A 13,707-nucleotide genomic window follows, 5' to 3' on the forward strand; every position below is an offset into this window, starting at 1 on the left:
CAAGAAATGAAAATTTTATATATATATATATATATATATATATATATATATATATATATATATCATACCCTCCTCACATTCTTCATACCCCTACAAATTTTTTGATATTTTAATCTTTTAATTTTTTTGAACATTATTTGCTTCAATTTCAAGTGTAATTGGTCTTTTTACAATATATTATTGTCAAGTTAATTAAAAAAATATTAAATTTAAAAATTTTAAAACAATTTAGAAGGTATAACAAATGTGAGGAGGGTGTGAGAAATGTGAAGAGGGTACAAGAAATGAACAAAATAAAAAATAAATTTCTCATACCCTCTTCACATTTCTTGTACTCTCCTCACATTCTTTGTATTTCCACCAATTTTTGAATATTTTAAATTTTTTTCGAATATTATTTGCTTCAATTTAAACAAAATTCTCATATCCTCACATTTTTCGTACCCCACCAATTTTGTAATGTTTTAATATTTTAATTTTTTTTAAATTATTTGTTTCAATTTCAAGTGTATTTAGTCTTTTTACACAATATTGTTGTCGATTGAAGTGAAAAAAAACATATAATTAAAATTTTCAAAAGATTTAAAGAGTACAAAAAAGGTCAAAAGGGTACGAAGAATGTGAAGAGGGTGCATGAAATGTGAGGGTATAAGAAATGGAAAAACAAAATTCTCATACCCTTTTCACATTTCTTGTACCATCCTCACATTCTTTGTACCTTCACCAACTTTTGAATATTTTAATCTTTTAATTTTAGCTCATCTAATCCTTATAAACCATGTCATCAAGAAATATGAGTTCAAAGCAAGAACCATTGGGACCCATAGGAGAACTGACTCTCTTAGAATCAAATTCTGAAATTGATTCAACATCTCACTACAAAGAGCAACTGCACTTTAGTACCCTATGTATACTACAACAAGACACCAAGTACTTGGGTTTGTGTTCTACTATCTATTGCATGCAAACTCTCCATAAACCGATGTTTGTAATCTAATAAGGTAGTGTTGTCACCTATCAAAATTACCCCTGAAATCCTTTAGTTACAGATCTCACTTATTATGTGATCAAATGACATACTCTATCTCCAATGAGCATATGTCAAATTCCACTAAAGGAATTACTATAGCAACAAATTTCATGATCACATATCCTCTAGATCACCCAAGAGGACATATTGTCTCAATCCCATAAGATATCATGCTGTCTCTATTGAGAATACCTATTGTCATCAACCTCCATCAACAGTGACCCAATTCATAAGAATGTATGACCACTTTAGGGTTTCACTCATAGGTTAAAGTCTTCTATTAATTTTGGCACAAACTCAATATCCTCTAAGGTTGAAAGTCTATGCAGTATAGTAGCTTGGTGAATCATGACAATTGATAATCTTGCGTCATGATTCACTGTAGGTTCTATCTAGTGTGCATCACATACACTAATACACTCATCATAGGAAACTCATCCCAATGGCCAAGACTAGTCATCCCTCCAATTAGGAGGTAGTGCACTATCGTCTCTACTGGATTGCCCAAATTCATGAACCAACTGTGGACAACTTCTCTACTTACAAGGAATCCATGACTTATACTTTTGTGCAACTCCTAATGTACCCAAATCATGTACAATGTAAGAAACATGGGTTGAATGCTCAAATCAATGTTAATATACTAGAGGGATAACAAGGGGATAGTTAAGTCTAACTTTGTTATATCATGTCTTACTTAGTTAAGTCTAACTTTATTACATCATATCTTGCTTTTAAGGGCTTAATTCCAACAAACTCCTACTAGCCCCAAAAGTAGACTAGGTACTATAGAAAAAATCTACTCTATAGTTATGTCACCTTTTTATACCATCCCACAACAAGGTATCATTTGTTTTCTATATGTTCCCTCTTATAGTGGTACTTTAGTTCTTTGGACTATGCCGCCATCCCAAATAACAGTATCTTAGACAATATTGCCAATGGAAATACCCATAAGCCAAAAGGCTTCCTTTGTTGCTATAGAAGTAACAAAAACCACTTAAGAGTGTACACATTCCCAGAGGTAGACATGTGAGAGTCCTCATCAGACTGAAAGTCCAATTTCTTGGTACAAGGACTCACAAACATATAATCCTTTGTTCTCTAAGGATACTAGAGTATATGTTTGACATTCGCCCAAAGCTCTAATCAAGAAATGAACTAATATCCACTCATTATTCCTACAACAAAGCAAATATCTAGTTTAGCACATAGCATTGTATGCTTAAGGCTATTCATTGTAGAGGCATTAGATACCGTCTTAATGCAATCTCTCTCCACAAATGTCCAAGGACATTGATCTTAAGGAAAATAACTCTAAATCCAAAAAGTAACAAACCTTTCTTGGAGTTTTACATCATATACTTGACCAAATGCTCATCAATGTAGATGACATGGCATAATTTTTCCTATTCCTACAATTCTAAAGGACCTTAACCCTAAGAATATATTATGTCTTCCTCTAGATTTTTATCTAGAATTGAGTAAACAACTAGATCTTGACAGATGGATATATCCTTAATCATATCCAATGAGTATATTGTCATCTACCTACAAGATCTTAGAGCATTACCACACTTCCTTGTGCTTTCATGTACACACAAGGCCCATTGTTATGAAAATGTTTGGTTGCTATATCTCAGAAATGAGACACACTGCAATAGATAAGAGTAATCTGATAGATTTGAGTACGATAACTGTTGAAAAGGTTTTCCATAGTTGAAACAAAGTTTTAAACTATAACCTTTTGCTATAGTCTTAGCCACATAAAACTCAAGCTTTCCATCTACTCCTGTGTTCCTCTTGTAGACCAACTTACACCTATGAGTTTTATCCCTTTAGGTGCTTCTACAGGAACTCAAACTATGTTAGAATACAAAGATTCTAACTACCTCTTCAAAGCTCATTAAGTGAGCATAAACACTACTCAATGCTTCATCATAATCTATGACATGTAAACTTCCCATTAAGATGAGGCACTGGTGTACTTGAAATCATAGGAACGGTATGCCTTTAATCCTTTAGATATATCGTATCCTATGCAATGTGGGACTTCTTCTAATATCTTCCAATCTATATTATTCTTTGCCTTATTCCTTATCATATAGTCTTCATAAAAATTTGACATTTGTGTTAACAAATATCTTTTGATGATCCTAACTATAAAGGTAATAACCCAAAAATCCTCTTCTATATCCTATAAACTGATATACCTCTTAAGAAAAAGGGTAACCACCTTTATAAAAAATGGTAGGTAAAATATACTTAATACATACCTTCAACCTTTTGCTTGTTTTACTTTTTAGTCTCTTATATTTGAAATCCATCATTTTACCCATTCAAACTTTTCAGAAAGCAACAATTCAATATCATTTGCAAACCATTTTTAAATTGTAAAAAGGTTTTTTTTTTTTTTTTTTTTCCGCATTCTTGTTTGAACATTGGTTTGAATTTAGGTAAAACCAATTTTGAATTGATAGCCTTGGGTAGTATTTTCTAAATGTATTTAAAATATGGCAACCACCAATTTTGATTTTTTATTATGTTTGCATACTTCTTATGATTTTTTTCATGCAATTATGAACAAATGGATTATTTATTTATTTTTTTATATTTCACCCTTAACAATCTATTTCTCCACCTTGAAGAGGATAAAATATTGCTATTTAACAAGTTTAAGGAGTAAAGTGTTACTTCTTTAACAAGTTGGAGGTTGGATTTTGAATATAAGTGGATAAAATAAAACAAATGCAAAATTGTACTCTTCATTTTGTCCTCTTAGCACATATTATATTAAGTGTTCATTCAATACTTCATAGCAACTTCCTAGTGGCCCATTACTACTCATACACCTTACCTTTTTTTGAGCCACTTTGGAGACTATGGATGAGGATTTATCTAGCCCCTCATTTGTGACCCTTGGCAGCCCTGAATTAGACTTAGGATTTTTATTTTTATTTTTTATTTTTTTTTAGGATAGCTATTTTAGGTACACCTTTAGGATAACATACTTAGGCATGTTTAGGTCATTTAGACAATTTCCCGATTGCCCTATGTCACTTAAGCACTATTCTAATCATCCTAGGCACTTAGACACCATTTAGGTTATCCGACCCATTAGGCACCACCTAGGCCCATTAAGACTCATTAGGCCCACCAAAGTCACTTAAGCCCACTTAGGCACACTTGGCTCATTAGGCACCACCTTAGGTCCATCTATGTTCACTTAAGCCCATTTAGGTTACTTAGACCCATTTGGACACCCCTACCCCTCTTAAGACTCATTAGGCCCACTTGACCCATTAGGCATTCTTAGCATTACTTGTATGACTTGCATGGTTGCATGGTTTGCATGGCTTGCGGAGCTCAATTATTTATTTATTTATATTTTATTTTTATTTTTATTTTTATTATTATCAATCACTTGTTTATTTTTATTTTGTTATCACTTGTTTGAGGGGATATAAGCACCAAAATGTTTTCTGAGGGGATATAGGAACCAGAATTTTTTTTAAGGGATATAGGAACCAGAATGGATTCACAAATGAGGGGAATTCTTTTGTTTTGCTTGGTATTTTATTTCTTATATTTTTTTTTATTTTAAAATTAGCTTCTATCATTTTAAAGTTGTATCTACTGTACATGATTGATTTTGGACAACTAATGAGTTTGAGTGTTTTAAAAATAATTTTGAGTGCTCTTTAACCCTGGCTTTATTTTTTGTGTAATTCAGACACTTTAAATGACGTGTATGATTTTTTTTTTTTTTTTTTTTATGATTTTAGGAGACATTGCATGTTTTTTTTTTTTTAATTCGGTATATGCATGTCATAATTTTCTGCCTAGTTTTGGACCTTCTAGAACTTTTAGAAATTTTTGTTTAAATTTTTTATTTAAATGATTACCCGGCCATGTGGATGATAGACTAGACATGTAGTAGATGTTTTTTTTGGAATTTTTTGCAATTTAATTTGCATTCTAGATATTTTTTTATCATTTTTTTTTTTTTTTTGTGAAACTTCTATTCTGATAACATGCTAGAACTTTTGTATAGTGTTTAACTTATATTTTAACCTAGTATTTTTTGACATATCCTAACTTGGTTTTGGATTTTATTCTCTAATATAGACATCATGAGGATGTTGTTTATTTTTTTTATGACAAAATAATGTTTTTAGATATTTGTTTGGGATTTTTAAATTGAATGCAATTGTTTTCCCCCTTTACTGCATGTTTTTGTCTTAGTTACTAACTTTGATACTTGTAACTATCTAGAGTATTGGTTTAAATTTAACAATGAGTCCATATGCATGTCCTATGTGATAGTTGTTGTTTCTTTAGGCTCATGCCATTTGATTTGAGTTTTATATATACCATGTATATTAGGGTTTATTGTCATAGTTATTTGTTATTACTTGTGTGCTAACTTTCTCCAACCACATGCAAGCGCATTGTAAGTTATGCATGTTATCCATGTACATCCTATACACCCTTTCTCTTTTTTAATTCTGTAAATATGCAAACTTTGTTTGTGAATATTCTCGTGTTTGATATTGTCTTGATTGCTTTGATTTATTGCTTGATTATTTGAAGGGATTGAATGCATGAGGTATGTAGTATTATATTGTTAAACTAGCTTTGACGTCTTGTGATAATGCCTAAGAAGCAATCCAGGTACACACCCTAACTCTTCTTTATGATTGTGATTGGCTTTCTTGTTTGGCACGTTAATTTTGAAATCACCTTAGCTTATCTAAGTATCCATAATTAATTGATTAATTACCATATTTCCCTTAACTTAGCCAGTAGAGACCTCTTTAGGGCTTAGAGGAGTTCTACCTCTTTGAGGTACCTTCTCGATAGGTAACCTAATTCCTAGACTTAGACTCGGGCTTTTTGAAGACATGTTTTTCCAAAATTATGGAGTCACATTTTATTAGGGTTTTTATTTCTTATTTTATTTTCCATTTTAAAATAAAATAAAATAAAATAAATGGCGACTCTGATTTTACTAAAACTAATTTTTCACCCTTAAAAAGTGAGTCTCGCTGACAAGTAGGAGTGCACATGAAAAATGTGGGTCCATAAAAACATTGGGTATAAAATGTGTTCAACCTAAATATGATTTATTATTAATTAATAGATATGCTACGATTTTGATCCTCATTTGTATTTTCTAAAACAAATTGATAACTACTTATATGTGTATAAATACACGTCTTCCAAAAAATTGAAACCCAACCCTTGTAAGACTTCCCAGGCAAAGAAAGTGAGAGGGATATTTGGTTAAAAGGATTAAAAGAAGTTTGAAATCAGAAAAAATGACCTCCCCCCACCTCTTCATCTTTATTCTTTATGGAAATGACCCATTTGAGACATTTTTATCCTTCTTTAAACCCTTTAAAACACCAATTCTCTCTCACTTCCTATCCATTTTCCACTTGTTTCTACTACCTCCTGAATATGAAAAGTCTTACTCATGTAAAAAAAATTATAGAGTGAAGTTCTTGTATATATCTTTCTTCTCTAATATTCTTCTCATATTTCATTTTTCTCTTTGTTCTTCATTAAGGATTTCATATGAAGTTCAATAATATTGAAGATGAGGTTGAATAAAAAGTTGTCATGAGTAAGATTTTAGTTAGTGTTGTTGGATTTTTTTTTTTTAATTTTAAATATGTTGATTTTTAATAGGTTCTTTAATTAAAATCTCGAATCACACTCAATTAGTTGAAGAATCGGGGCTTTAATCTTAATATCTCACGATTTCATAAATGAAACTTAAGAAACAAAATTTAACCCTAGTAAAAAAAATAAATGAACTTAGCCATTGCATATTGTGAATTTTTTTTTCTTAATTTATATTAAATTTATGAATTGATAATATCTTGAATAAGAAAAAATGAGTACTCTTTCAACTTTTTTAATTATTTATTTAGTTTTTTTAATAGTTGACCATGATTTGTGAGAGAAAAAATCATTAAAAAAAAAAAAACAAAGAAAGTTTTGATGTTGAGAGACTAAGTTAAGGATAGAGTTACCTTTGGTCTTTCAAGAGAGTTTCAAGAAAGCTAGAGATATAAACAAGGATTAAAATGTTGTGATATTTCGATGATATATAGAGTTTTGGTGTGTTGGCATCTTAGATCTAAGCAATAGAAGTAATACTAATTTTAAAAAAACTGATCTTTTAGAGTTAAAGTACTAACCTTTAGGTTTGGATGTTTCCAAACCTTAAATTCCAAGTGTTGAAAACAATCTTGAAGTTGTTGAAAGTCTCGTAAACCCAAAATCTTCCTTTTGATGACTCAACCTTGTTCTTAGCCTGCTTTCAGTGGAGAGGAAATGAGGGTGGAGACTATGACTCTCTTTTTCTCTAGATGGTGGAAGATAAAAGTTATAGAAATACTAATCCCTAGGGGGTATTTATAGGGATCTTAACTGAGTTTAAGTGACATGAGCCCATATGGGCTTGGGCTACTTAATGCAACCCAAAATGGGTCATAATTGATTAATTAACCCAATAGGGTTGTCTAATTAATCAATTAGCCCAATCAAGAGACCTTGTTCACTTATTCCTAGGCAATCTTACATAATTACTAAAATGCTCTTATGCACAAAACCATTAGGATATAGGAATATTAGCTCCAAAATCCAATTTTTGAAGTTGATTAAACATCCCATTACAGAGAATCAACTAAACTATAATACCCTATATAAATAACAACAGGACACTGAGTGCTTGGGTCAGTGACCTATTATCCACCACATGTAGACTCCCTATGAACTAGTGTTCGTAATATAACAAGGTAGTGCTATCACCTATCAAGATTATCTCTTAAATCCTTGAGTTACAGATCCCACTTATTATGTGATCAACTAACATACTCTACCTCCAATGAGCATATGTCAAATTCCACTAAAGGAATTACTGTGGCCATAGATTTCATGATCACATGTCCTTTAGATCACCCAAGGGGACACATTGTCTCAATCCCATGATGATAGGATAAAGCCCTTAAAACCATGACATGATGTAATAAATTTGGAATTCGTTTTGATGTTTTAATTTGATTTTTATCTATCCTTATTCCATGTACTATACTTTATGAGCATTCTTGTTTGCATCTTTTGCATTGTACATGACTTAGGTGCATTAGGAGTTGCACAAAAGATCTAAGTTATGGGTTCCTTGCAAATAGATGACTTGTTCACAACTAGTTCATGGGTCTAGGCAACCCATTAGAGTTTGTAGTGCACTACTTCCTAATTTGAGGGATGGTTAGTCTCAGTTATTGAGATAAGTTTCCCATGGTGAGTGCACTAGTGTGTATGGTTACACATTAGATAGGACCTATAGTGATTCATGACTTAAGGCTATCAAGTAGTCATGAACTCCCCAAGCCGTTTCATTGTGTTCTCTCTTAACCTTGAGAGAATATTGAGCTTATGCTAAAGTTAGCAATAGCTTTGACTTACGGGTGAAATATTAAGCTAATCATATATTCCTTATGGATCGGATCATTATTGATGGAAGTTAATAGCAATAGGTATTCTCAATAGAGGCACCATGATATCTCATAGGATTGAGACAATGAGTGCCCTTGGGTGATCCTAAAGAGGTGTGTTTATGAAACTATGGTCATAGTAGTTCCTTAAATGGAACTTGACATAGGCTCTTTGAGAGTTAAGACATATTAGTTGAATACACAATAGGAGGATCTATAACTTAAGGATGGTAGAGGTAGTCTTGAAAGGCTGATAGCTTTCATCTTTTATTAGACTACAAACACCAGTTCATGGGGAGACTGAACACAATGGATAGTAGGTCATAAACCCAAACACTTGGTGTCTCGTTGTTATTTACATAGGATACTAGAGTTTAGTTGATTATCTGTAGTATGATATTGAACCAACATTAGAATTGGATTATGAGGGAGCCAATATTCCTATGGATCCTAGTGGTCTCTGCTTTGAGCTCATATACCTTATTAGCATGGGTTATGAGTGTTGGATTGGCTCTAGGTTCACTTTTATGCATAAGATGTTTTGGTAATTGCATAAGGTTCCATAGGGGCAAGTGAACAAGGTCTCTAGATTGGGCGAATTGATTAATTAGTAGCCCTATTAGGTTAATTAATCAATTAGGACCCGTTTTGGGCTAGATTAAGTGACCCAAGCCCTTAATGACCTCAAGTTACTTAAGCCTAGTAGGAAACCCTATAAATACCCCCTTAGGGGTTAGGGTTCTCATAACTTTTTCTAGAGAGTCGTCTTCCATCTCCACAAAGAGAGAGAGAGTCATAGCATCCGCTCTTCTTTCCATCCCCATTGAAAGTGTGTCAAGATCAAGGCTGGAGTCATCAGGCAGAAGACTTTTGGTTTATGAGACTTATTCAATTTCGTTCTTCATCTTCACCATGTGGATTTGATTCAAGAACATCTAAATCTGAGGTATGGTTTTCGTTAGCACTTCTAAATCCCTTCAAAGTTTTTAAATGTTATTTTTTTGTTGTTCATAGAATTTAGAAAAAGCCTAGGATAGTTATGCCTATTCCTAACCTGATTCGGGCTTGGGAAACGGAGAGATTTGGGTTTTTCCCTTCACATGAGATATCATGGTGCCTATGTTGAGAATACCTGTTGTCACTAGCCTTCATCAACAGTGACCTAGTCCATAAGAATATATGAGCACTTTAGGGTCTCATCCAAAGGTCAAAGCCTCCTATTAATTTTGGCATAGGCTCAGTATCCTTTTAAGGTTGAGAGTCCATGCAGTATAGTAACTTGGTGAATCATGATAATTGATAGCCTTGCATCATGATTTACCATAGGTCCTTTCCATTGTGCATCACACACACTAGTGCACTCACCATGGGAAACCTATCTTAACGACCAAGACAAGTCATCTCTCTAATTAGGAGTTGGTGCACTATAGTCTCTACTAGACTGCCCAAATCCATAAACCAACAACTTATCTACTTACAAGGAACCCATGAGTTGTATCTTCTATGCAACTCATAATGCACTCAAGTTACGTACAATGTAAGAGACATGGACTAAATGTCAAATCAATGTTAATACACCAAAAGGGTAACAAGAGGATGGTTAAGTCTAACTTTGTTACATCATATCTTGTTTTTTTAGGGGCTCAATCCCAACATAGTGGACCTCAAAACGATATATAAGGCAAAAATATCGATATATTGATAATTTATTAGAATTTTTACCAATTTTTTTAGCATTTAATCGATTTTTTGTTGATATTTTGGTTAGCATTTTAGATCTAAGCATCGAAAGCAATACCAATTTTTTATTAAAAAAAAACGATCTTTAGGGTTAAATTACTAACCTTAGGTTTGAATGTTCCCAAACCTTAAATTCTAATTGTTGAAAATAACCTTGAATTTGTTGGAAGTCTCGTAAATCCACAATCTTCTGCTCGATGACTCAATCTTGTTCTGGGCACACTTCTGGTGGGGAGGAAAAGAGGGCAAGGGCTATGACTCTCTTTCTCTTTGAATGGTGGAAGACAAAAAATTATAAAAACCCTAACCCCTATAAGGTATTTATAGGGTTCCTAATTGGGCTTAAGTGACTTGAGCCCACATAGGCTTAGGTCACTTAATCTAACCCAAAATGGGTCCTAATTAATTAATTAACCCAATAAGGCCTACTAATTAATCAATTAGCCCAATCCAAAGACCTCATTCACTTACCCGTGTACAACCTTGTGTAATTACCAAAACACACTTATGCACAAAAGTGAACCTAGAGCCAATCTGACCTTCAGAATCCGTGCCAACAAGGTATATGAGCTCAAAACGTGGACCCTCGAGACCCATAGAAGTACTAGCTCCCTTAGAATCCAATTATGAAGTTGCTTCGACATCCCACTATAGATAATCAACTGAACTCCAGTATCCTATGTAAATAACAATGAGGCACTATGTACTCAGGTTCGTGACTTGATATCCATTGTGTTCAATCTCCATGAACTGGTGTTTGTAGTCTAACAAAGTGAAAGCTATCAGCCTTTCAAGACTACCTCTACTATCATTGAGTTACAGATCCTCATATTATGTATTCAATTGACATGTCTTAACTCTCAAAGAGCCTATGTCAAGTTCCACTTAAGGAACTACTATGGCCATAGTTTCCATGAACATACTTCCTTAAAATCACCTAAGGGGACACACTATCTCAATCCCATGAGATATCATGGTGCCTCTATTGATAATACTTATTTGCTACCAACTTCCATCAATAGTAACCCAATCCACAGGGAATATATGATTAGCTTACGATTTCACCCATAGGTCAAAGTCACTACTAACTTTAGTACAAGTTCAATATTCTCTTAAGGTGGAAAGACAATAAAATGAAACAGCTTAGTGAGGTCATGGCTACTTGATAGCCTTAAGTCATGTCTCACTGTATGTCATGTCCAATGTGTAATTATACACACTAGTTTACTCACCATGGGAAACCATCCTGATACCTAAGACTAGCCATCCCTCCAATTAGGAGGTAGTGCACTACAACCTCTAATGGGTTGCCTAGACCCATGAACGACTGTAAACAAGTCAACTATTATAAGGAACCCATGATTTGGATCTTTTGTGTAACTTCTAATGCACCTAAGTCACGTACAATGCAAAAAATGTAGACAAGAATGCTAATAAAGTATAATACATGGAATAAGGATAGATAAAAGTGAAATTGGAACATTATTAAATAAATAATGAATTCCAAATTTATTACATTAGTCATGCTTTTAAGGGCTCTATCCTAACATTTTCCCACTAGCCCTCAAAGCATCATGCCTATAAAGCATACTAGATACTCATCTAAAACTTATGTTATCCTTGTGAGCAACAAAGACTCTCCCTATCAATGTCTTGGTGGAGGAATCCACTAAGTTCTCTATAGAAGGCATTGTGTCAACCATCACATCACCTTCTAAACTATTGCAACACTTTGGAGCACAAATAGATAATCCCTTGTTCTCAAAAGATACTTGAGTATATGTTTAACATAACACAATTGTCCTATTCTTATAATCCCTAAGGACATCAAACCCAAGAATATATTATGCCCCTTCTAGATTTCCATCTAGAACCAAGTAGACAACCAGATCTTGATTAATGAAAATATCTCCACATCATTCTCAATGAGTAGATTGTCATCTACCTATAGGATCTTAGGACACCAACATGCTTCCCTGCAGTTTCTTGTACACACAAGGCCCTTTGATATGAAAATATCTCGTTACATCATATAGATGCTAATATCAAGATAATTGTTTAAGAACACTATCTTGACATCCTATTAAAATATCTCATAAATGAGATACACTGCAACAAATAGGAGTACTTTAATGGATTTGAGTATGGCTACTAGTGAAAAGGTTTCCTATAGTTGAAATAATGTTTCAAATTATAACCTTTAGCTATAACAAAACCATATAAATCTCAACTTTTCTATCTACTCCTTTGTTTCTCTTGTAGACTAACTTACACCCATGGGTTTTATCCCTTCAAATCCTTCTACAAAAACCCAGACTACATTAGAATCATAAGAATTCTAACTCTACCTCCATAGCCTTTTGCTAAAAATGTGCATTCACATCGCTCATTGCTTCATTTTAATTTATGGGATCGATCTCATGTTCCTCTAGAATGGCTCAAAATACTATCCCAAATACATGAATCGGTTTGGTTGTATAACAACCCTCCCACTACGGCGAGGCGTCAATGTACTAGAAGCAGGTATTGGATCCATAGTATCTTATGTATAGTGGGACTATCTTCTAGTATTCTCCAATCTATATCATTGTTTGCCTTATTATATACCATATAGTCTTAATCAGAAATCTGGTATTTGTAGCAACAAACTCCTTCTAATAATCTTGATTATAAAGTAATAATCCTGAAATTCTCTTGGGTATGCTATAAACTAATACACCTCTTTACAAAAAGAGGTATTACATAATCTATAAGATATATCCCTAAAGATTATGGGAAGTAATGAGAAACCCAATCATCGATCAGTCTATGTCTCAAAGTTTGATATCTTATTTCCATTACTCCATTTAATGGAGTCCTTGGTGCTCATAACTGAGATATTATCATGTGCTCCTTATAGAAGGAATCAAACTTACTAGACGCACTACCTTGATTTAATCAAAGTGCCTTGATATGTTTGCCTAATAAGTTATTCGATTCTACCTAAAATTCAATGATTGTATCCAAGGCATCAGATTTCCTATCTACATATCCAAACCTAGAGTATTTATCAGTAAAATGATCACATACCCATACTTTCCATGCATAAACACAAAAATATTCATACACATCAATATGCACTAACTACAAAAATTTCTTGGTTCCATGTCCTCTAAAAATAAGGCCTCTTGGTCATTTTACCATCTACATAGGATTCACAAACTGAAAGATTCTCTGGAATAAGAAGGTCCGGACTTAATTAGTCTTTGGATCTTATTTAGATTAATATGACTAAGGCATTAAAATTCAAATGTTTGACTAATGCTAGGTTCTTTTTTTTAGTGAGATCTCATTATTCTCATTACTTGGCAAAGTGATAATGGAGTCTTACATAAAATAGGTAATACCTCCTACAAACTTGAACAACTAACCTTGTAACTAAAGCTAAGG

Source organism: Vitis riparia, unplaced genomic scaffold, assembly GCF_004353265.1.
Source record: "Vitis riparia cultivar Riparia Gloire de Montpellier isolate 1030 unplaced genomic scaffold, EGFV_Vit.rip_1.0 scaffold722_pilon_pilon, whole genome shotgun sequence".
Taxonomy (NCBI): domain Eukaryota; kingdom Viridiplantae; phylum Streptophyta; class Magnoliopsida; order Vitales; family Vitaceae; genus Vitis; species Vitis riparia.